The sequence below is a fragment of the Sciurus carolinensis genome, chromosome 17, assembly GCF_902686445.1.
Source record: "Sciurus carolinensis chromosome 17, mSciCar1.2, whole genome shotgun sequence".
NCBI classification, from domain to species: domain Eukaryota; kingdom Metazoa; phylum Chordata; class Mammalia; order Rodentia; family Sciuridae; genus Sciurus; species Sciurus carolinensis.
This window is the reverse complement of record NC_062229.1, coordinates 64,677,601-64,702,708: the sequence shown is the minus strand read 5'-3', so window position 1 is coordinate 64,702,708 and position 25,108 is coordinate 64,677,601. Positions and strand designations below refer to the sequence as shown.

Sequence of the window (25,108 nt, the reverse complement as noted above, 5' to 3'; positions counted from 1 at the left end):
CAACTCTTTTCTGCATTCGAACCAAACTAAGAGATCTGTACTTCTCTATTCTATTAGTCTTCAGTTTCCTATCCTTGTTAACCCAACCAAACAAACTCTTACCAGAGCCTGAATTGAAATAAGTTGAATGTACTTAAAAGCATTCAGAAACCTGCCAACCTACCTTAATAACAAAAACAAAACAAAACTAGTAGTCCCTTAATTAAATTGTCATAATAACAGAGTTGTCTCTTAAAGTCTGGAATTTTTAAGGGGCTGTTCTCTGTTTTATATAGCATATTAAAGACTTGCAAACATGATGTCGGTTACCCTGTTGAACAGGCATTTGAACATACATGTGCATATTCAGCAGAAGGGCCTCCTCAGGTCTTCCGTGTGTGTTTGTGGTACGAGGGATTGATCCCCGGGCCCCATGCGTGCTAGGAAGCACTCCACCACTGAAGTCCCTCCCTGGTCCCATCTCAGGTCTTCGGATCTTGCTGTCTGACAGCACAACCAGTTGGACGGGTCCAATAGCAAAGGTGCAGGCAGAGTTCAAGGGCTGCATTCCATTCCTTGTTCTTTCGTTTCCTTGTTGGGCAACACTGGAAATGTCATTTAGGGACCCTTCCAAGTCCTTTCCATCTCCCTCGTAGGAGCGAGGATGGCCATTGTGCCGCTGCAGAGTTCCCAGGTAGATCTTGATGGAAGGTAGTGATAATGCACTCTTCACCTGCTCCCGGGGACAGTCCTGGGCAAGCTCACCCCGGCTGCAAGGCAGTAATCAGACTTCCAGACCCAATGCCACGCCCGATGTGAGTGCCGTCTCCATCGCAGTAGGTACAAACCACGAGGGCTACATCTAGGGAGGATGCTTTCTTTGCTCGGCCGTCATTTCAGTGAATATTAAGGGTCTCTTGCGCATCTTTGCCGGGCTGGGGAGGCATGTGAGTGAACAGGAGGCTCGGATCTCCCAGCAGAGATGATCAGAAAAGTAAATGGCTACAAACCACATGGTCGTCTAAACCGAAGCTTCGGGCTGAGTGCTTTTGTGGTTCCAAGAGGTCAAAGCAGAGCCTGACTTTGCCCAGGAATCCTGGGTGGAGGGTGGGTGTTCACTGGCAGCAGGGTAGAAATCCAGGCAGATCGGACCTGCAGAGCAGATGGGCGTGGCCGAGCTTGCCACCTTCAGGGCCGTGCTAGCAGTTGGGCCAGCTTCTTACTGGTTATGAGTCCACCTCCCTAGCTACAGCGCGATTAGGTTTACTGGACATGCTAAAAGCACACTGCAATCTTCCACTACTGTTTGGAAGATTCCCTCTTGACTCCTTTCTTGGCACCAAGGTAAGGGGCTTAACCAAATCATAAATCTCGTGGACCATACAGGACTAGCTGCCTTTGTAGGGACCAAGATGGGAGATGTCAATTCTGCCAACTCAGTGTGGAGGTTGGTATGTCTTCGGTGGGATCTCTTTTCCTTTTTCTTTTCTTCTTTCCTTCCTTTCTCTCTCCCTCCCTCCGTCTCTCTCTCTCTTTCTTTTTTTGTACCCAGGATTGAACCCAGGGGAGCTTAACCACTGAGCCACATCCCCAGCCCTATTTTGCATTTTATTTAGAGACAGGGACTCACTGAGTTGCTTAGGGTCTCGCTAAGTTGCTGAGGCTGGCTTTGAACTCTCCATCCTCCTGCCTCAGCCTTCCAAGCTGCTGGAATTATAGGCATGTGCCATGGTGCCCAACTGGGATTTCTTTTCTTTTCTTTTCCCTTTCTCCCTCCCTCCCTCCGTCCTTTCCTTCCTTTCTTCCTTCTTTCCTTTTTTTTTTTTTTTTTTTTTTTTTAGTACCAGGGATTGAACCCAGGGGCACTTTACCACTGAGCCACATCAGGTCTTAGTAAATTGCTTAGTTAGGATCTTGCTAAGTTGCTGAGGCTGGCCTCGAGCTCTGATCCTCCTGCCTCAGCCTCCTGAGCCGCTGGGATTATAGGCATGAGCCACCACCATGGCCTGCCCTCAGTGGGATTTCTGCTGGTGGCTGGGCATGGCTCCTTTTCCACCAGAAGGAAGCCTTTCTGGGCAGACAAGAGAGGGGGGTCTCAAAAATGAGAGGGATTGGAAGCATCAGTGACTACAAGGCACTCTGCAGTGATGTCACGATGCTAAAGACCTGCGGACACACAAGAGTAGAGGCTCTGGAGAGAGTTGTGGCACAGTTTTGAAGTATGGCCCTTACAGTTATTACTCAATTTTCTGCAAACCTGGGAGTGAACAGAGTGTGTCAGTTGCGACTCAGGCAGGGGTCTCGCTGGAAATTCACATCAGTGGGGACCTGTCACATTTCAAGTCTGCAGTCGAGATTGAGCACCCCCTCCCCCTCCCCCTGCATGGGTGTGGTTCACTCCAGTATTTCATCTGAATCTCCCGTTCACACAACTAGACTTAAGTAGGTGCTTAAGAAATTCTCTCTCACCAAAAAATCTTGGTGGAATTTTTTTTTTTTTGCAATTGCTTTGGCTTCGTGTGTTTCCTGCCTGAATCTCAAGGCCAGAAGTCATTTTGTTTGTTCAGAAACTTGGCATTCTTTATTATGGTTGCAGCCAGCTGTCCAGCGTTAGAGGCCAATCTTCAAATCTCCTTTAGGGATTACGTACTCGATATTGTGTACTTTGGAGAGAGAATGGTCCTATCCAGCCCCGTTCTCTGTACTTCTGTCCTCTGTGCAGCCCATTCTTAAGGGACAGAGGAATTGGCTTTGAGTGTCAGTCCGTACCTGTTTTGGATTTTGCAAACAGTAACGCTACTTGGATTATATGGACACGTCTCCTGAAGTTGCTCCGTTTTTCCCCACAATTAGAAGAGGAACCCTTTAGCTTAAGAGAAGCTGGGGCTTACTGGGGAAAGCTTGCTTGCTTCAGGCTGTCCATCAAGTTAGGGGCAGGTTCAGGGTCGTGTACCATCTTCTGGCTCAGAGTTGGAAGTGAGGAACTTTACCATGGAGCCCGTCTGTAATCCCAGCAGCTCGGGAGGCTGAGGCAGGAGGAGCATGAGTTCAAAGCCAGCCTCAGCAACTTAGCAAGACCCTAAGCGACTCAGTGAGACCCTATTTCTAAATAAAATATCTTAAAAAGAGTTTAGTGGTTAAGTGCCTCCTGGTACCCCTCCCGCAAAAAAGTGAGGAACATCATCAGCATTCAAAGGTCATTAGGAACACAGCTAGTCCACAAAGCATTTGTGGATGTAGAATGCAGAGACAAAGGCAGACCAAACTCCTCGTTTCACAAATAAAGGGGAAAAAAACCAGAGAAGTTCAATGACTTGCCTGAAAGTGGCAGTCTGAATTCCAGGCTCGTGCTAATTTTTTCACAGATCGCCTCTTTTTACCCCACATTTTTCCATTGCTGCATTATAGTTGTGCATAATGAGGGACTGGTTGTTACCTATTCATACATGCGCACAATGTAACGATAATGTGGCCCTTGGAAATGCCACACACTGAGCTGGTTTGCTGGCTGCATTTCATACCGTGAATCTTTTCATTTCCACCAGCAGAGGTCACAAATGAGACTCCTGATAAACAATGCTGGTATCCTCTTCCTTTTGTACTTTACTTAAAATATGGGGGGTACCACAGCTGTACTGAGGCTTGGGCAAGCAATTCCAATGTTCGATCACACGGATGCGGGAGATGATTTTTAATAGATTTCACAGTATATTACCGTTAATTGTGAGCCACCGTGAAAGTGAATGGCAGACACAAGTGTGCCTTTTGTGCTCACTTAGGGGTGGCGGCCAGGAGCAGGGGGCGCATCTGAGGAGTGTGCTGTGGCGGGTCCCTCACCCTTTCTAGAGAGCATGGTGAACAGGGCACTGGGGCTTCTACAACAAAATGCCCGATACTAGTTACCTGTGCTTTAGAATCAAGAAAAATAATGGAACTTGTTTGATTTTTTTTTTTTTTTTTTAAACTTTATATTTTCCACGACAACTTTCGCTGGAGCCAGTGTTAAGCAGGTCAGTGGTTTGGTGGTTGGTGATAACCATACCAACTACATGGTTGGCATATCTTTGTCTGGAAGTGAACTTCTTTTTATTTTTTTGCATAGTTGTTCCTTGTGCAATGTTTCCAATTTTGTGTCCTTTGTTTTCTTGCTTATTGGAGATTGAACCCAGGGACACTCAACCACTGAGCCACATCCCCAGCCCTTTTTTATATTTTATTTAGAGACAGGGTCTCACTGAGTTGCTTAGATCCTCACTATTGCTGAGGCTGGCTTTGAACGCTCCATCCTCCTGCCTCAGCCTCCTGAACCACTGGGATGACAGGTGTGCACCAGTGCCCCCAGCTTCATGGCATATATTTGCTATTAAAAACACACATGATGCCAGAAAAAAATCTGGAGTTACCGATAGTTAATTTGTCTTTGCCTTTCCGAAAAGTCTAGCGTGATTTAATCTCTCTGATAGTGAGCCCTGGAAGACTTTCTCCAGCAACAGCTGTCTTTGGCACTGGGGTTTTGCGGAACTCTCACATTTATTAAAGAGTATTTGTAAATAATGCTGCAGGTGTCTTAGCCCACGGGGGCTTCTTCCACCAAACACCTTAGACTGAGTCAGTTATGAACTTCAGAAATTTATTGCTCATACTTCTGGAGGCCGGAAAGTCTGAGATTGCGGCAGTAGCAGATTTAGTGTCTGAGGGCCTGTTTCTCAGCAGACGCTGGCATACGGGCATCTCACGTGGCAGAAGGGACAGGTACTGGGTCCTTCATGGGGCAATACCTTGTTCAGTAGTGGAGCCCTCATGACTTGATCTGTCCCCAAAGGCCCTGCCTCTCAATACTGTCACACCAGATATCAGGTTCCAACTTAGGGATTTTGGACCACAGCAGACCCTGGTTTCTCTCTGTCCCAACAACCGAGCCTACAAGGATGTTTGGAAATGTGGTTCATTGTGTCTGAACCAGGGTGCAGCTTCTCGGCTGTGGCTGTAACAAATCACCACAAGCCTCGTGGCCAAGACGGCGCGAATTTATTGTTTCATATTTTCCCAGGTCAGAAGCCTGACAGGGATCTCGCTGGGCTCACGTCAAGGTGTTGGCAGGGCTGAGTTTCTTTTTGGAGACTCCAGGGGAAGATCCATTTCCTTGCCCGTGTGGGTTGTTGGCAAGACTCTGCGCAGTGTGGTTTGAATACCAAGATCTCCGCTTTCTTGTGGATTGTCCACTGAGGGCCCTTCTCGGCCACCAGAGGCCATCCAGTACATTCCTTGACTCATGGCCCACTTCCTCCGTCTGGACAGCCAGCCACAGGGCTGGGGGTGCAGCTTGGTGGTATACAGGGCATGTGGCAGGCACAAGGTTTTACCACCACCACCCAAAAAAAAACAAAGGAAAGAAAGAAAAATTCCAGCAATAGCATGGTGACAGGTTGGGTTCCTCTTGCTTTTGGACTCTTTCCCTTAAATGGAGGAAAGGTTCTCAATTTTTAGGTCAGCCCACCAAATGGGAAAATCCAGTGTGATTACAAGGCCTATTCCCTTTATCATGGATGCACGACCCTTCTGCAACGAAAGAACATATTTATAGGTTCTAGAGATTGGAACACAGATGTGCATGTTTAAGGACTGTTATTCCATTTTTTTTTTTTTTTTTTTTTTGGTGTTACCAGGGGTTGAGCCCAGGGGTGCTTAACCACTGAGCCACATCCCCAGCCGCACCCCCAACTTTTTTTTTTTTTTTATACTTTTTAATTTTTTGAGACAGGGTCTCACTGAATTGCTCAGGGCCTTGCTAAGTTGCTGAGACTGGCTTTGAACTCATGATCCTCCTGCCTCAGCCTCCCGAGCCACTGGGATTACAGGTGTGCACCACCATGCCCAGCTTCCATCCATTTCTTGACTTTAAAACTTGAAGTGGTGTTAATTTGCCTTGCAGAGCACAGAGGCATCGTTAGCCACATAGAAGTGTCAAAGGCGCTTGCTCTTTTTCTTTTAGCACCCCCACCCCCACTCTGGGTGCTGCTATCTCACAAAGGACTGCTTAAAGAAATCCAGCCACAGATTTGATATTATTCCACCTTAGAAACCAGAGCAATGCAGAGATTGGCTTTTGCTGTAGAGAAGTGTCTCCTACTGGGGGACCCTCCCCCTCCTCCTGTGGCAGGGCCGTCGCAGAGTTAGCCTGTCTTGCTGATGCTTCCGGGTCACCTGAACCTGGTGACTGAGTGGGCCTCCTCTGACCAGGGGGAGAAATCTGATAAGACGCGTTAGCATTGAAAGTGGAACTAGATAAGAACTTTGAATGGAGTGTGCAGATGGAGACCATTCCAGGCACGGTCTCCCGGAAGCTGACTTTGAAGTCCATCCCATCTTTGGCACCCAGAAAACAGATGGGCTCTTGTCACTGCAGAATGAGGCTATGTTAATGACTGTATCCTACTCTGGTCGAACATAATGTTTTGTGGGAGTCAGTAATTACTGGTTTATCTGGAAGAGGGGGCTCATGGAATTTTTTGGATGGACTTAAGTCTTGCCATTGTCATGATAGGAAGATACTATTTTTTACCCCTGAGTGAAAAAAAAAATTATGCTGTAGGCAGTTGGAACAATTTAATGGGGAAGTAACGTAAAATGTTTAATAAATTGTGAATAGAACCATACTTCTTAGTGCTCACATGAGAACAGAGAAAGATCATCCTTCTCTGTGATTACCTTGACAATCTTTTCAGCTGCCTTGTGCCAAAAGCATGTCGCCTGGGAATTACAAAAGTGGCATCTGGCGGAATGAGTGTCGGTGAGGAGGACCTGAGGTGGAGGTACACCTGACCTGTCTGTGACTGACCCTTGGACTTGACCTTCCTAGGTCGAAGGTCCTTAAGGTTTAGGCAACGCCGTGCTTGAGAGTAGTGGGGTTGTAATGCTTCAGCAAAAGGACTTTGGAGCTGGGAGTGGACATACACCTGCGATCCCAGAGACTCTGGAGGCTGAGACAGGAGATCACAAGTTTAAGGCCAGCCTGAGCAACTAGCAAGACTCTGCCTCAAAGTAAAAAATAAAAAGAACTGGAGAACTGAGCCTGGTGACATATGCCTGTCATTCCAGAGACTTGGGAGGCTGAGGTAGGAGGATCAAAAGTTCAGAGTCAGCCTCAGCAACTTAGCGAGGCCCTGAGCAACTCAGCAAAACCCTGTCTCTAAATAAAAAGGGCTGGGGAAGTGGCTCAGGGTTTAAGCGCCCTGGGTTCAATCTCCAGTACAAAACGAAACGAAACGAAAAAAAATCTTTTGATCAGGCCATGACCTTGGATTACAGAAAATGAACTCCTGAAAGAGATGCTGAGCCTCTTTGAGAAAGAAGCAGCACATGAGAGGAGTCGGGTGGGCTGGGGTGGTGTAACATCACAGCAGTCAGGTCAAGTTTGGAGAAGTGGGAGGATTTTGCCAGGAACAGTGCTCACAGAGTGGATGGATTTCTCATTTTAAAGTCATTCTCATTCTTCTCACTAATGTTGTCCTTGATAATACGATTAAAAGTTGTTGGAAAGAACTCCTATCGGACATTTCTAATTAATCATGTGTTCCAACTTCAAAACTTACAACAGAGGGTTTCTGGATGCTTAGAACATCCTAATTGCAATTGTTGACATCTCAATACAATGGTCTTAATGTAATTAGAGATTTTTCTTTTTTGAAAGTATGCTGATAAATGTCAGGCCTGTCAGGTCTTCTGAACTGGGTGCAAACTGGACCAAGTGCCCAATGATGTAGACCAGTGTGTGTGGTCATAGGAAAGGTCATTAAGAATGATATTCTTCTCAGTGATATATTAATTATTTCCCAGTTCCATTAGACTGAGTAGGCATACTTAATTAGCTCAGGAACAGATGAAGGCTCATTTTGGCTAAAACAGTTGGTGAACACTCGCACGGAATACTGAGAAGTAATTCATTTGAGCATGCATTTAATAATACTTTGTTCTTCTCCTCATATTCCCCTGCCCATGCTGGAGACTGAACCCAGGACTTCGCATGTATAGCACTGAGCTACATCTCCAACCCTTTTACAAGTTTATTTTCTAAATTGTTAAGGCTGGCCTCAAACTGGAGATCCTCCTGCCTCAGCCTCCTACATAGCAAGGATTGCCAGATGTGCCCACCACACCTGGTTTGCCTTCTACTTTTAACCCTGTCATGATCATGTACAATCAGCTCACAGTGCTAGTGTTGAAATACCTGGGCTTATACTAGTATAATAAGTGCAACTTTATTCTTTTTAAAGTTTTATTCTGGCCCCCTACCCATTATGAAACTTCATTCTGAAATGTGGAAAATTCAGAGACGTAAAATGAAGAAAATTGCATTCAGTCATCATTACACTCTTCCTCGATGTGTGTTTACCCTTTGGTATGAGTTTTTCCAGATTTCTTCCTCATGCATTGCCTGTGCACATACACGTACACATACATGCATGCTTACATACACATGTACAGCCATCTCGAGTGGAATCCTGCCTTCACAAATACACGTGCATACATGTACATGATTTTTACATGACATATAATTTTGACTTAAGGAGACTGTGACCATCTTTCCTCACAGATAAATATATAGTTTCGTGTTACCCGTCAAGATGTTTTGGAAATTCTTTGATAAGTTTGCTGTCATTTATTTAGCAAGTCCCTTGTGAAGAGCATTTAGCTTCAGTAGTTGCTAGTGAGACTGGGGCAAAGGACAGGCGGCTAATTATCAAAGAAAAGGAAAGGGGTAGATTGTACCCCATCACCTGGATGCTAACAACCTGGGGTTGGGGAAGGACCACATTTTCCAACACAAGCAATCACCCCCCGGATGGCTCTTCCTGTCCTCTTGGTCATGTAGACAAGATAGGAGGTGAGGGCTTGAGAAGAAAGGAAACCTAAAATCTATAAAAGGGGCAGGACACCCCTACTCTCTGGGGCACCAGCTCTGGACCCCTCCTCTCTGGAGGAGCCTCCTCCCCCACCTCTTCCTCCTCTTCCTCCTCCTCCTCCTCCTCCTTCTTCTTTTCCTTCTCTCTCTCTCTCTCTCCCCCTCCCCCCGTGTGTGTGTTCTTCCCTTTAAATAAAATCTTTTGCTCCTGCCTTGGCATTTCTCAGGTGTTTAATCTTCAACACCAGGGGAACAGGGACCCCATCCTGATTTTCAAGATCAGTTTCACTAGTGTTTAGCAGTTGGCTCTCTGGGGAAGAAAGAGCCCTGATCGGTGAGACTTGCCGATTTCCACGGCATCCGCACAGCCATCCGCACAGCCACGCGCACAGCCATCCGCACAGCCATGCGCACAGCCACGCGCACAGCCACGCGCACAGCCACGCGCACAGCCACCCGCACAGCCACGCGCACAGCCACGCGCACAGCCACGCGCACAGCCATCCGCACAGCCACGCGCACAGCCACGCGCACAGCCACGCGCACAGCCATGCGCACAGCCATCCGGGTTGATGTCAAGCTGCCTGCATGATGTCACCTAATGCAGGGAGCTTTGGGGCTTTGCACAGACTCTATCACTGAACTCCCTCCCCGGGCCTGGGTTACAGTTCTTAAATAATTGATTTTAGGGAAGGTTCTTTAAAAGAAGTATTGTTTAAATGCTAGGAAGATTCTAGGGATGATAAGGGACCCTCTCTGTTAGAAAGAAGAAAGAACGTGCCACTGGCCAGAATGTTTAATTGATAAGTTAGAAGTGCTTTTCTGTTCGCTCCCTAAATCAGTTTTCCCATAAGTAACCCCAGGCTTAGGCTTTCCAAGATGATAAGCTTTTAAAACATCTCAGACCGATCTCTGCTTTACAAGCGGTTAATACATTTTCTGGGTCTGTGCTTTTGAAGATAAGTTACTCTCCTCTCTCCTCCACTTTTTATGGGGAGCCTACCTTAAGCCCTCGGTGGAGGACGGTGACAGGAAGCACGTTCACACCTCTCTCAGGAAGCCTCTTTAAATACTTAGCATTCATTTAATCTTGCTTTTTTTTTTTCTTTTTGGTACTTGGGATTGAACCTAGGGGTGCTTAACCACTGAGCCACATCCCCAGCCCTTTTTATGTTTTATTTAGAGACAGGGTCTCACTGAGTTACTTAGGTCCTCGCTAAGTTGCTGAGGCTGGCTTTGAACTCACCATCCTCCTGCCTCAGCCTCCCGAGCTACTGGGATTACAGGCATGATCCTCTGGGCCTGAGTATGTCCATTCAATCTTACAAAAGAACCATGGCCTTTTCTCATTAAGGAGATATTTTCTATAACTTACTAAGAGGTTAAAGTATTGATAGATAAAAGCCATAGCTTCTAGGAACATTGCTTCCTGGGTAAAGCCCTTCAGCTCTGAGTGCTGCTTTAGATGTGGAAGGCATATTCAGGCAGCCAGTGTTAGGGAAATGGAGGGCTGTCATGTTTATTTTTTAAGTTCACTAATCCACTTGTGATGGGAAGAGGCTTGGTCTGCTGACAGCAGAGGACACAGTTATTTATTTAGACCATAAAACATGTGTAGAAATCCCTTCTGCCACCTATTTGACATGTAAATGCAGTTTCCTATGGTTTCTGGTGCCATTGACATGTTTGATTGATTTATGATTCATTTATTCTTTTTAGATATCCTTGACAGTAGAGTGTGTTTTGACATATCATAGATACATAGAGTATGGCTTCCCATTCTTGTGGTTGGACATGATGTGGAGTTTCACTGGTCGTGTGTTCATATACGAACATAGAAAAGTGATGTCCATTCATTCCACTGTCTTTCCATTCCCATCCCCCACTTCCCTTCATTCCCCTTTGTCTAATCCAGTGAACTTCTATTCTTCCTTTCCCCCACCCCTTATTGTGCGTTAGCATCCACATATCAGAGAAAACATTTGGCCTTTGGTATTTTGGGACTGGCTTATTTCACTCAACATGATAGTCTCCAGTTCCATCCATTTACCAGCAAATGCCATCATTTCATTCTTCTTTATGGCTGAGTAATATTCCATTGTGTATCTGTACCACCATTGACATGTTTTAGGACAACTGTAGTTTGGGAATTAACCTTGGTCCCTTGTTTTTGTCCATCCATACTATCCTATGTGTTAATGTACTTCATGAACCAAGTACATGGGTAAGATGGGTTGCTTTGGGGCTTGTGCAGGGCTCTTCACCACCTAGGTATTGGAAAGAAGGTCAGATGTGATGTGCAAATGAGGCTCCTACTTGTCTATCTGCAGTTCTGACAGTCGCAACTCCCTTCCAAGGCCCCTCAAGGACTAGGGAAAAGGCAGACCAGGGGTTCCCAAAATGATGTGAAGATTCAGATTTGCAGGGATGGGGATTGGACATGAGTGGCTTTTCCAGTCAGCTCTTAATCCTATTTTATTTTATTTTCTTGGTATTCAGGGACCCTTAACCATTGAGCACACCCCCAGCTCTTTTTATATTTTATTTAGAGACAGGGTCTCCCTTAGTTGCTTAGGACCTCGCTAAGTTGCTGGGGCTGGCTTTGAACTCATGATCCTCCTGCCTCAGCCTCCCGAGCTGCTGGGATTACAGGTGTGCACCAGTGCATCTGGCTTAATCCCTTTTAATGAAAGAAAATAATTTAAAAATTTCCCTTGGGGGGGGGATCAATATGATAATAACGAGTAACATTGTTGATTGTTTTGTGTTGTGCGTTTAAGAACCTTATCTTTAACTCTTATGACAACCCCAGGAAGTAGATTTTAAAATGTTTCCATTTTGAAGAGAACTGAAAGAATTCATCCAGCCTCCCAACATCCAGGAGGTGGAGAAACCAAGATTCATACCCAGGCTCTTGAATTCCAGAGCCTTCCTCCTTTGATGAGGCTGGGGCGGGAACATGTCAGCATGTGCCCATCATTCAGAAAGCAAGCTTCACGAAGCATCCCTGTGTCGCGATCATTCTGACACATAGTAAATACCCGCTGCAACAAAATCACATAGATTACTTTGGGTGGAGGTTTTTTTTTCTTTTTCTTTTATTGCATTTGCATAAAAATAGAGGTTGTGTACTAAGCTTCCAGTACTGCAGGGGAGGTCACCTGGAGGAACAACAGGGATGACAGAGAAGAGGGGGGGAAATGGTATTGGCAAGGGCGGCGTCTACTGTGTGCATCAGTGGAAACGGGCTGGGAAGGTTTGATTCAGCGTCACGTGGGACTCTGCCGTGTTCCCACCAGCCTGGGAATGGAGGAATGGATAGGAGAAGTCCTCGCCTTCATTTAACCAATGTCTCTCAAGCCCCCACTCCACAGGGTGCTGGGAATAGGGCACAGGACCATGTGGCCGAGATCCACGTTCCTGGAACTCTTTGTCTCCAGAAAATAAAAATGAACATGGAGTTGACAGAATATATAACATACCCTTGGATGTCATTATGCACTCCCCAGAGCCCTTCCTAATCCTGCCCCCTCCCATCCACTTCACCCTTCCGATTTTATTTTTTAAAATATTTTTATTTGCAGGTGAATACAATATCTTTATTTTATTCATTTATTTTTATGTGGTGCCGAGGATCAAACCCAGTGCCTCCCGTGTGCCAGGCAAGTGCTCTACCGCTGAGCCGCGGCCCCAGCCTCTCCTCTTTTATTTTGAAGCAATTCCTAGATGTCATCTCACTTCGTGCGTATTTCAATATGTACTTCTAAGAGAGAGAGAGAGGTTTTTTTTTTTTGTTTGTTTGTTTGTTTTTTTATGCTGGATATTGAACCCAGGTTCTTGAACATGCGAGGCAGTCTCTCTACCATATCCATAGCCCAAGAGAGTTTTTTTAAGTATTACTAAAAGTTAAAGTATAAAAGTTGACCATAGCTGAGCACTGTGGCGCACGCCTGTCATCCCAGCAGCTCGGGAGGCTGAGGCAGGAGGATCGAGAGTTCAAAGCCAGCCTCAGCAACTTAGCGAGGCCCTGGGTTCAATCCCTGGCATCAAACAAAACAAAACAAACTACTTCTCTGACCCAAGGAACTCTTGCCTTTCCACGGAGCAGAACAGGAGTCTTGTTTCGTTTTTCCATGAGAGAGGCAAGCCCTCCAGTCCTTCACCACCTGCATATCCACACTAACAGCCCAACAGGTCACCTTTCCTTGCAAGCATGTGAACTACTCCAAGAACCCTAGGAGCATCGACCAACATTACAGAAGAAGGCTTTTATGGAGAAATATATGGCTGTCGTGTTTTATGTGTCTGAGAAACGATGATAATTCAGGCTTCATTTCTACAGTAATTTGATTTGATCACTTAAAAACACAGACATAAAATGGTTCATTTATATAACCAGTCGCTAAGAGTCTTGGCATTTTAATAGGTGGCTTATGAAAACATACCTTTTGAAAGAAAATACAAATGTCTACAGGGAGGAAAAGGATGGATGAAGCTCATAAAATTTAACGACATTTTAGTTTTGATTTGGGAGCGCTGTAAGATCATCCACTTGGGAACCACAGTCTGCAGATGGATTCCTAAGTCCTACCTGGTACAACTCCCAGCCAGTTGCTGCTGTAAGGTGCCAGAAGCCAGCAGCTTTCCTATCTGTCCCTCCCTGCCCCCAGCCCCATGGAAGTCTCAGTGATTCAAGGAACTGCAAAAGGAGTCTTCACAAGTCCGACATTTAATCACATTGTTATGTGTGTGGGCGAATATGCTACAGTGACCACCCACTGTTCTGTTAACTGTTATGCACCAATTTTAAAAAAGTGGGGGGCAGCTGATGATTCTGGGAATGAGATCGGCTGGCCTAATTCTGTCTGGACATCTACAATTGATGGTTAAAATTCTTTTAAAGAAAGGAGGAACTGGCCAGGTGTGGTGGTTCACATCTATAATCCCAGCGATTCAGGAGATTGAGGCAGAAAGATCTCAAGGTCAAGGCCAGCTTCAGCAGTTTAGTGAGGTCCTAAGCCACTTAGCCAGACTCTGTCTCAAAATAAAATCAATAAAAAAGGGCTGGGGATATAGCTCGGTGGTAGAGTGCCCCAGGTTCCATCCAGGTACAGGGGGCAGGTGGGGGAGGAGTTACTACCTGTGGTGGTTGTTTCTAAAGATAAAACACCTGCTCCGCCCCACACAGTGGCTCAAGCCTGTAATCCCAGCAGTTTTAGGAGGCTGAGGCAGGAGGATCACAAGTTCAAAGCCAGCCTCAGCAACTTACTGAGGCATCAAGCAATTCAGTGAGACCCTGTCTCTAAATAAAATATAAAAATGGGATGGGGATGTGGCTCAGTGGTTGAGCACCCCTGAGTTTAATCCCTAGGTTACCTGCCCACCCCCAAATCTGCTAAGTGCATTTAAATTCAGCAGTTTCAAGGTGTCAATCAAGAAAGCTGCAAACACTCTTACGCTTTGCTGTACCGGGCACAGTGACACATGCTTGTAATCCCAGCAACTCCAGAAGCTGAGGCAGGAGGATCTCAAGTTCAAGGCCAGCCTGGGCAACATGGGGAGATCCAGTTTCAAAGCAATAGAAGGAGGAGCACAAATTTGATACAATAAACAAGTAATAAAACACTGGGCTGGAGCTGTAATTCAGTGGTCAAGTGTGTGCTTAGCATGCCCAAAGCCCTGGATTCAACCCCCAGCACCAGGAAAAAATAAAATAATATAAAAAGAATCTACAATGGTGGTTGTACATGTTGGCCACTGCACCCTGGGTTCAATCCTGGGTACTGAAAAGAAATTACCATCTGTAGCACACAAGAAGCAAGAGCCCTAGTTTTGATCCCCAGTCCTGCCAAAAAGCCGGGGAGGAGGAGGCGGGGAGGAAGAGGAGGAAGAGGAGGAAAAACATCACCATCTAGAGAAATTGGGATAAGAACTGTTAAGTTACCAAAAGAGGTTTTATCCCAATGGCCGCTATGGCTAGTGTGACTAAGGAAGTGAATCAAAAATTCCATTTAATCTCAACGAATTTAAATTTATAACCACATGGGGACAGTGGTTACCGTATTGGACAGCACAGTGACAGGGATCCATCAATAGGCCTCAGCGTTACTGGTTGGGAATTTGTTAAGTGGGATGTTCACTGTAAGTACAGAGGCAAAACTGATGAGCTCTCACTGCCAATATCAATTATTGGACATGACTGACTGTCCCGGATGGACCTTTGCGAACAATTCAAATGCTCTGAACAACTAATAGGGAGGAAAAATAATCACCATCATTGAAAAAATATGTCAGAAAGGTTCAGACTTGTTCTAAAGACCCCACTCTTCAGGCTCTGCCCCCACCAGCACAGCTTTGCAGTGCTGGGGATGGAACCCAGGGCGGGATTCGAGATACTGTGCAAAATGTTGATTTTACAATAGGTCAAAAGAATGTTCTAATTCACCTCCATACTGTTAGCACCTACTCCAGTGTTTTAAATATATATTAAATGGATTAATTAATAATTTATCAGTAATGTATCCATTATCTTTAATACTGTGGCCTATTAAATGGATTAATAATTTATCAATAGTGTGTTTATCCATTCTCTAATAGTATAGCCTAATTGATCAATAAATTATTAATAGAACACCATCTATAATATAAGGGTACATTAGCTACAATTTAAGGAATATATCGCATATACATTTATTATATGTGAGGAATATAAGGGCTTAGGCATAAGTTACAGTCTACAAAATTATCAACATATCTCACTTTTATTTCAATAAGAATTTTTTAAATCATTAGGGATACAGCGGGCCTGAATGCCAAGGTACTACACATTCCTTAATTTGAATAAGATTATATATGTCAGTTGACTAATCCCAGAGATGTGCAATACTTTCCTAAATTTTGCCATGAAATGATATTTTTTTTTAAAAAAAGATTATTTGGATTTTGCATTTTAGATACTGACATATTTTATATCTGAATTTAAATACATTAAAAATGCTTTGCATATCACATTTAGCTAATTATATGTGAGAATGCCTCTATATTAAAACTCATTTATTATGTTCTAAATGGAGCTCACCAGAAGGAATCATCCATCTATGGCTCTCTCTATTTTTTTGAATGCCATACAGTAGTTCCCCCCTCCTGTGCCCCCATACCTTATCCATGCTTTTACTTCCAAGGTTCAGATAACTATAATCAGCTATGGTTCCAAAATATTAAATAAAAAATTCCATAATAAGTTGGGTTCATGGTACATGCCTGTAATCCCAGCAGCTCAGGAGACTGAGGCAGGAGGATGGTGAGTTCAAAGCCAGCCTCAGCAAGTTATCGAGGCCCTAAGCAACTCAGTGAGACCCTGTCTCTAGATGAAATATTTTAAAAGGGCTGGGGATGTGGCTCAGTGGTTAAGCACCCTGGGTTCAATCCCCAGTACCAAAAAAAGAAAAAATAAATAAATTGAATACTGTTCTGAGTGATGAAATCTCATGCCAATTTCTTCCATCACCCAGGATGTAAGTCTTGCCTTTGCTCACCGTATCCATGCAGTGTACACTACCTGCCCATTAGTCACTTAGAAGCTGTCCAGGTTACTAGGTCACCTGTCACTTGTGTTCAAGTAAGACTTATGTAAAAGCCTAGTACTACATCAGGATGTCTACATCATTCATCTCACTTCTTCTCACATAGGTATTGTATCATCTCAGATTATCACAAGAGAAATAAGGGTAAATACAATGAAGTAAGATATTTTTAAGAATCAGAAAGAAACTGCGTTTGCATAACATGCATTCCAGAATGTTGTGATAAACTCTACGATGAGTTACTCTTGTCCCGTTTCTAATGCCTAATTTATAAATAAAACTTTATCATAGGCATGTATGTATAGAAACAAAGATGGGCTCAAGTACGATCCAAAGTTTCAGGCAGCCACTGGGAGTCCTGGAAGGTATCCTCCGAGGAGCCCTGGCATGGCACCAGTCTAAAGAAAAACGAGAGCTTAACCTGGTCTATTGAGCGGGCCACGGTGGTACACACCTCTAATCTCAGAGACTCGGGAGGCTGAGGCAGGAGGATCATGAGTTCAAAGCCAGCCTCAGCAACTTAGCGAGACCCTAAGCAAATGAGTGAGACCCTGTCTCTAAATAAAATATAAAACAGGGCTGGGGTTGTAGCTCAGTGGGTGAGTGCCCCTGGGTCCAATCCCTGGTACCAAACCCCTCCCCCCCCCAAAAAAAAAAAAACCCAGCAAAATATGGTATATTAAATTGTCTAGAAATAAAAATCTGAAAAAAATTTATTGGGGGCTGGGAGTGTAGGTAGAGTATTTGCCTGGCATGTGCCAAGCCCTGGGTTCAGTCCCCAGAACGGCAAGACCAACACTTATCTACTTCTTGTTAACCCCAAAATATACTTGAGCCTCTTCCCGTTTTCCAAAGTGAAGCCAGTGTTCACAACTGAACAGTGTTGCAGAGAGGGGCTGCAGCCACTTGCCAATCTGTCAGGTGTGCCCGGCTTGTACCTTGAGTGGCTCTGAGGACGCACCTCTTCCGGGCTGTGCCTGTTCTGTGCAGCCTGTCAGGTGGGGTAATACCCACGGCTCTGGCCTTGGTAAATGCCATTTTTATGATGGTAGTGAAAAGCGTTTGCCTGCTAATGACATAGCAAATGTAATGGAATAAGACACAGCAGTCTAATAAAAGAGAAAAGCCAACCCTAAAAAGCAATGTGGAGGACAGTAATAGCTTAAAACAGCCAATTCCCATGCAAGAGACCGTGACATCCTGATTGTTCCTCTCTAGTTACACAGGGAGAACTAAAACACATAACAAATTAACTGCAGTTAAAGAACAACTAAGTAAAATTATGAGGGTCTCTCTGTCGCTCCAATGTTCCTTTAATTTTTATTTCTCATTTTGGGTGCTGCTGATTGAATCCAAATCTACACACAGGCTAAGCATGCGCTCTACCACTGAGCCACACTCCCAGGCCCTGATCACCCTCTTTAAAACAGAACTTATTTATTTATTTTTCATATTGGGTGTTGAACCCAGGAGTACTTGACCACTAGAGCCATGTCCCCAGCCCTGTTTTATATTTTATTTAATTAATTTTTTTTTTGGGGGTGCTGGGGATTGAACCCAGGGCCTTGTGCTTGCAAGGTAAGCACTCTACCAACTGAGCTATCTCCCCAGCCCCTATATTTTATTTAGAGACAGGGTCTCACTGAGTTGTTTAGGGCCTCCCTAAGTTGCTGAGGCTGGCTTTGAACTCATGATCCTCCTGCCCCAACCTCCCAAGTCTCTGGGATTACAGGTGTGTGTCACCCCATGCCCAGCTTAAAATTGAATTTACAGAGCAAACTGTAGTCTTTTTCATAAGCCCACAATGCTCTATTATTATTCAAAAACTGTCCCAGTCCAGAAAATGTGGGCTAATGAGTCCTCCCTGGGTGAACTTCCATATATTTCTACCGAGCATGCAGCTGCACTGTTTTGTAGATAGTTTGCTCGGTCTGTCTCAACTTAATTCAACAAATATTTACTGAGGCTTTGTCTGCCAAGCATCATACCAGGTGCTGGAGATCTGATAAATAAACATGGCCAAGTTTCCTGGAGTGATGAACAGGATCTGGATTTATGGCTGAATAAAGACTGATGTGCATTCAAAGGAAGTCAGCACCGGGTGCTTCCAGAATTCACTTCCACAGGGTGCTTCCAGAAGGGGTGTCCACTCGAGATGAGGGGAGAGGAGAGGCCTCCCAGAGGATAGTGAATTTGAAGTGGCCACAGACACAGCAGGAAGATAAAGAGGCTTTCTGGCAATGGCCACAATGGTGCAGGCCTGGAATCCCAGTGGCTTGGGAGGCTGAGGCAAGAGGATCGCAAGTTCAAAACCAGGCTCTGCAATTTAGCGAGGCCCTAAGCAACTCAGCAAGACCCTGTCTCTAAATAAGATAGCAAAAAGGACTGGGGATGTGGCTCGGTGGTTAAGCGCCCATGGGTTCAATCCCTGGTACCAAAAAAAGAGACTTCCTGGCCCAAGAAATCACAGGCACGGCAGCTGGTGGTTGGGGAGTGCATACAGAAAAATTCCTGTATGGAGGTCAAGGGGAGAAAGGGGGTCAGAGAAGCAGCAGGGGTCATCCCCCAAAGGACTCCTAAGTCTTATCAAGGGGTTTTAACTTCTCTCCTGAGGGCATCCCAGGACCAGATCTGAGTTTCATAGGACAGGTACACCTGCAGCTGGAGAGAGGGGACGTGGGCGTGGAGGGGAGCAGACAGCAGAGGACTTCTAGAGACAACCTCCCCAGAATTGCATGCTTCACTGCCAGGTCAGTAATGTAGGTTCAGCTTCATTTTTACTGGAAAATAGATGCACATCCCTGCTCCTCGGGAAGATTTCGATTTCCATCCTGCTTTATGAACGATGCACGTGTTGGCCCAGCCACTGGAACAGCTGGATAGCCACTGCATTCACTTGCCCTGTCTCATGCTTGGTACCTCACTCTCTCCACCCTTGTGCTGGTCACCCGAGTGATCAAAGTGTTACAGAGCTGGGGCCTTCCGAGAAACTGAGGCACCCAGAAGACCCCCCTTTGAAATCCCCATTCTTGCAATCAAGTCAAAAAGATTTCAGATTTGTCACTCAGAGGAACAGGAATGAGTGGGATAGGAAAAGGGAAAGGGGACACTCTCAAGGGAGAGGGTGGGTCCTCTCAGAGAGGAGAGGGACCATGTGCCTCTCCTGCACTCCAGTTTTATAGGGGATTCCAGAGAAGTTTCCAGAGAGTCCCGCTCAGGTCCACCCCTTTGCTTTTGATTGACAGCAGGGTGACTTTCAAGTCTCCACACTCATGGCAACTCTAGGTCACCTTGGCCTGTGCTGATGGGTTCTAATTGGATTCTTAACCATACATTCTTTTTTTGCGGTGCTGGGGATTGAACCCAGGGCCTTGTGCACACGAGGCAAGCACTCTACCAACTGAGCTACATCCCCAGCCCAACCATACATTTGTTCAGGTTTTACTGTTAGGAGGAACCATCCTTATTTCCCAGGGTTTCAGGATCTGGGCACAAAACTCTCCTGGGTTCCTCCCATGGATATTATCTCAGGCCTGCATTTCTCCTGCAGTGAACAGGTGGCTTGCTGAGGAATGCGACATGTCCTGTCCACTGAGACCAGGCAGGGATGCAGGTACACTGTTCCTTGGAAAAGAAAGCATGTGGGGGTCAGCACCAGGGGTCCGTTTTATAGAATTATTCTCTAAACCTCATGTCCCCACCCTCCTCATCTGTCTGTCCCCTAACCAAACAATACAACTGCCCAGCAAAAGGACAAGGTTAAATATTAATTGCGCCCAATTAATATTTTGATTTTCCAACATTGATTGCACCCCAACGTGAAGATGTCACAAAGCAAAGCTAGGGAATGAAGGCCACTCAGCACGACAGAGCCATTCTTTTCAGAAATTGTTGCGCAGAACTATTTCACTGTACATTCAGCAGCTACAGTGCTGGGCACGGGTGTGTTTCCCAAACCTCATTCTGTCGGACCACCTGGGCTGCGTCCCATGGATTTGTGATTCAGTTAACTGACCTTCAAACTGACTCTACCATCCGATGACCAGCACCCAAACAGGGACACATCTTTCTATTGCAGAACAAGCGAGTCTTTCAAAACAAGAAGAAAAAATAAAAACATCACCACATTAGAAGGTAGTGTTATTTACTGTAGCAAACCCCCCCCCCCCACTTTTGAGCTTACACTGTATCAAATTACCATTTTCTGGGAGATCCTCAGAGATGGGTGCCTGGTGCTTCTGCCAAGAAGGGAACGGTTTTAGAAGGCTGCTCATTATCATTTGGGATTGAGCCAGGGTTTCCTTGCTGTTCACAGGCAGTGTGCGGTGAGCCCATCCCGACTGGTACATAAGCAGCACCAACCTCCACGTCGTGGGCCAGTGGATAGGAGGGACAGGGTTGGGGGCTGATCTTTTTTTGTTCAGGTTAAGAAGCACCATTTGCATTCTAATTTAGCAACATCTGTGTCAGAGTCCTTCACCTGACTAAAAAGTCCCGAGTCTGTGGGATCCTGCCTCCCGAGAATCACAAAACCTCGAATGCAATTTCTGCTGCCTGTTCCGGCATCTGTATCTCCTGGGATTCTTTTGCATGAGGAGACACAGGGACCTGAAGCCTAACTCAGGTCACCCTACCCAGAAGACTCCACTGTCTTGTGTCAATAACCTGACTTCAGACACAATCTGAGCCGGGTACAGTCGACATCACCAAGATGGCTTCTCTTTTCATCTCTGTGGGCTTCATTCCCAGGATCCTTGTGGGAGTAACACAAGCCAACAGCTGAAGGTCAACATCATCCCAGTCCCAGGGGAAGGAGACCTACTGCCCTTTCCCCGCCACACCAGCAAAATACACGGTGTTGGTTGTACTTTGTCTGACTGGGCCACGTGCCCATCCGGGAACCCATCACTGTAGAAAAGGGAATGTGTATTCTCTATCTGCCTGGTCTGGGCCACATGGCCACCCCAAGAGCTGGGGTTCCAAAACCCTCAGGGGAAGGGGTGTTGATGATTCAGAGTAAAGTTAGGAAGCTCTTGCCGGAAGACTCAAGTGGGCACTGGCTGCAAAGACCTGATCCAAGTCATGAATTTAAACAGAATAAGCCTTTGCTTTAGAATCTCAGAATCACACAATTGTAGAACTCAGTTCTCGTGTGGTGATGCATGCCTGTCATCCCAGCGGCTCAGGAGGCTGAGGCAGGGGGATCACAAGTTCAAAGCCAGCCTCAGCCACTTAGGGAGGCCCTAAGCAACTCAGTGGGACCCTGTTTCTAAATAAAATATAAAAAGGGCTGGGGATGTGCTCAGTGGTTAAGCAACCCTGGGTTCCATCCGTGATTTAAAAAAAAAAAAAAGGAAGAAGTCCCTTGCTGTCCCACCCGGCGACTCCCAGGCTGCACCTCTGCATTCCTACCGTTCCCATTTGATATCTGTTTTGTCTGAATGGCTGTGAGCGTCATAGGCCCCCAAATAGCATCTCCGAGTGCACATTGAATTTATTTATTTATTTATTTATGTTCGGTCATTAGTGGTCACTGTGAAAATGACTCTAGCTGCCCTCGGGTTTCCCCTTTGCCCTTCTTTCTCCTCAAGTTGCCTCCACTGGCTTTGGCCTGAGGGTGGTCCTGCCGTGCTGTGGGGTCTCTGGGAGCAGCCAGGTGGGTAGGAACAGTAAGAGGAGCCGAGCCGTCAGGTCTCACCCGGCCCTCGACTGACCCATGATGGTGCTGGGGAGCTGGGTGTGCGAGGCGTCGTGAGATGGAGGACAGCTTGGAGGCCGGTTGTGGTGCATGTGTGGAGGCCAGGCTGACCTCTCTCTCCTGGATTGTTTCAGAAGAGTGAAGTTGCTTTTATTTCTTTGAATGGTTTTAGACCTTTTATTTTTGCATTGATCTTTCATAATTAAATATATTTAAAAATATGTATATAACACAAATACATATGAATAGATTTTTTTTTAAATATGCACCAATTATAACCAGTCAGTTTGTGTCACTAATTTCATGTGGGTTGGCTTTCCTTGGGAGCGTGGAATACCAAGAATACCAAGTGCCATTGCTAACTTTGTTTTTTTGTTCTGGAAATTGAACCCAGAGGGGCTTAACCACTGAGCCACATCCCCAGCCATTTTTTATATTTTATTTAGAGACAGAGTCTCACTGAGTTGCTTAGGGTCTTGCCAAGTTGCTGAGGCTGGCTTTGAACTTGCGATCCTCCTGCCTCAGCCTCCCCAGCCTCTGGGCTTATAGGCACACGTCACCGTGGTAACTATTGTCATGATCCTTCAATCCTTGCTCAGGGAAGATAGTCTTGTGGATTGGGGGTCATAGCAATATATGTCCCCCATATCAGCACTATGGAAGGGCACTTGGGTAAATGATGATAATAACATTTTTCTTCATTCCTACCAGGACTGCGTGGATTATATTTCTTCCAAATGGTTGTCAGTTTGAGAAGCCCCAAATGGAATCCCAGGGTGCGTGTGAGATCACATTTCCAGAATATCATTTCGAGTTCTTTTATATCGTACATACACCAAGTCACCAGCTTTATATGAATTGCTGGCTGGGTGGCAGTTCTTTCCCCTTCAGCTAATTATTCTTTACCCCTTTCAGTTAAATTATCATGTGTCTAATATGCAGGAAAGAATGTTTAGATAGCTTGGCTTTGAATTATAGAAAGACACAGATCAGTTTCAGACTGGATTCATTCAGAAATCAAGAAGTTACCTCTCTTCCCTCCCCCTAAGTTTCTGTGGGGGGTATGCACAGAAAGAAATAGTTTTGTGTCTGCAGCTATGAGTGTGTACACATAGGCATGTTGTATATAAATGTATTTTCTTGCTCTCAGGAAATTAGAAGATACATTCAATTACCATCAATAAACTGGCTGCAGGGACTAGCCTCAGACACAGTAAGGAAGCCAGGCATGATGTCGCAGGCCTGTAATCCCAGCAGCTGGGGAGGCTGAGGCAGGAGGATGGTGAATTCAAAACCAGCCTCAGCAAAAGTGAGGCCCTAAGCAACTCAGCCAGACTCTGTCTCTAAATAAATATAAAATAGGACTGGGGATGTCACTCAGTGGTTAAGTGTCCCTGAGCTCAATCCCTGGTATCCCCCTCCTTCTCCCCAAAAAGGGGGAAGGAAGTCTTTATTACAAAGATCCCTACTATGTAGGGGCAAGAATGGCTTGGAATTCGGACCTGAAAGACCATCCAGAATTTCCCTCTGTCTTGTCCCCCTTGGTTGTTTTGGTTTCTTTCTTTCTCTGCAGCACAGCTTTCATGTAGAAGAAAACATGACTAACCCTTAGTTCCTTCTCAAGTTCCAGCCACCCACAGAGACTGACCGGTTGGCTCTCAGTCTCAGCTTCCCGTTCCCTGGAAAGAGTCGCCTAGTTGCCAAGCGTGGTCAGGCGACTGCTCTTGGCCAATGTGCTTGGATTCCCAATCCAAGCATGGCCGCCTGGGGCTCCCCATGGAGATCTGGCAGGAAACTTCCCCAGAAGAGAGGGTTGGCTTCTGGGCTTGGCAGACAGTCTCAAAGATGTCTCATAAAAGAAGAAAAAAGAACCCAACTTTTAGGCACTGATCTCGCCCATTCTCAGGAAATGTTAGTAATTGTGGTCTTCATTGTTTGTCTAAGTCAGTAGGGGCTGAAAGATATGCTGAGGGAAACTGTTACCACAGCAGAAGATGCTCTTCACATGTCCAGGAGCCAAGATGTGCAAGATTATTCTATGAAACTGCCCAGAGAAAAAATAATGAAGTGTGTATGTCAGTGTTTTACCCTCCCATACAGACCTTAATATTGCACAACATTGTCTGCAGTTAGTTGCTAGCATCTGAAATTCAGTTACTTTTTCCGAAGGAGCTCCATTTTTCTTCCATCCATGTAACCATCCATTCAATTATTTTATATATATATTTATTCATTCATTCATTCTTTTTAGGTATCCATGACAGCAGAGTGCATTCTGACACATCCTACATACATGGAGTGTAACTTCCCATTCTTGTGGTTGGACATGGTGTGGAGTTTCATTGGTCGTGTGCTCATATATGAACATAGGAAAGTGACGTCCCATTCATTCCACTGTCTCATTCAATTATTCATCAACCCTTTGATTAAAACCAGTGGACTCTTTATCTCAACAAATGTGTTAAATGCTCCCTGTATGTCCCGTACTTGGAGGGTGGTGGAGGAGAAGAGGGAAAGAGCTAAACACCCGCACAAATCAAACAAGCGCCATTATCAATGAGCAGGTGCCCCCAACGTCCCCGCAGTTCCTGGAACTGACAGGCAGGACAGCCGGGAGGAGATCCACTCCTGGTCATGTGTGGAGGTCAGGCTGCCCTGCTTGGCCGACTGCAGATATCCGGGAGCCCTCCCAGAGGGCTGCCTTCCGTTCCTGGAGACACTGACGGAGCTGGAACCTCAGCTGAGTCCTTGGAAATGAGAGAAGGGAAATGGTGGTGGGTTCACTCAGTTGTCTCTGGGGAGCCATGTTGGAGATCATTTCCCCTTTGTTGTAGTTTCCCGTGTCTTGTCTGCCATGATTTCTGACTTGTGTTCCTAATCGACACTCTTAATGGAATGACTCATGTTATGCTTAGCAGTCTGTCTTGAAAGAAGCTTCTGGAAGCG

At 45.6% G+C, this 25,108-nt stretch overlaps 1 protein-coding gene and 1 non-coding gene across 14 annotated transcripts in view; one reads left to right on the top strand and one right to left on the bottom strand.

Moving 5' to 3' along the window:
* Magi1 (membrane associated guanylate kinase, WW and PDZ domain containing 1) overlaps positions 1 to 25,108 on the top strand; it is a 657,940-nt gene that overhangs the window by 197,242 nt on the left and 435,590 nt on the right. The gene's annotated exons all lie outside the window — the stretch shown is intronic.
* On the bottom strand, positions 19,807 to 19,880 carry Trnat-cgu (transfer RNA threonine (anticodon CGU)). Its single transcript has one exon. It is a non-coding gene; the product is annotated as a tRNA-Thr (tRNA).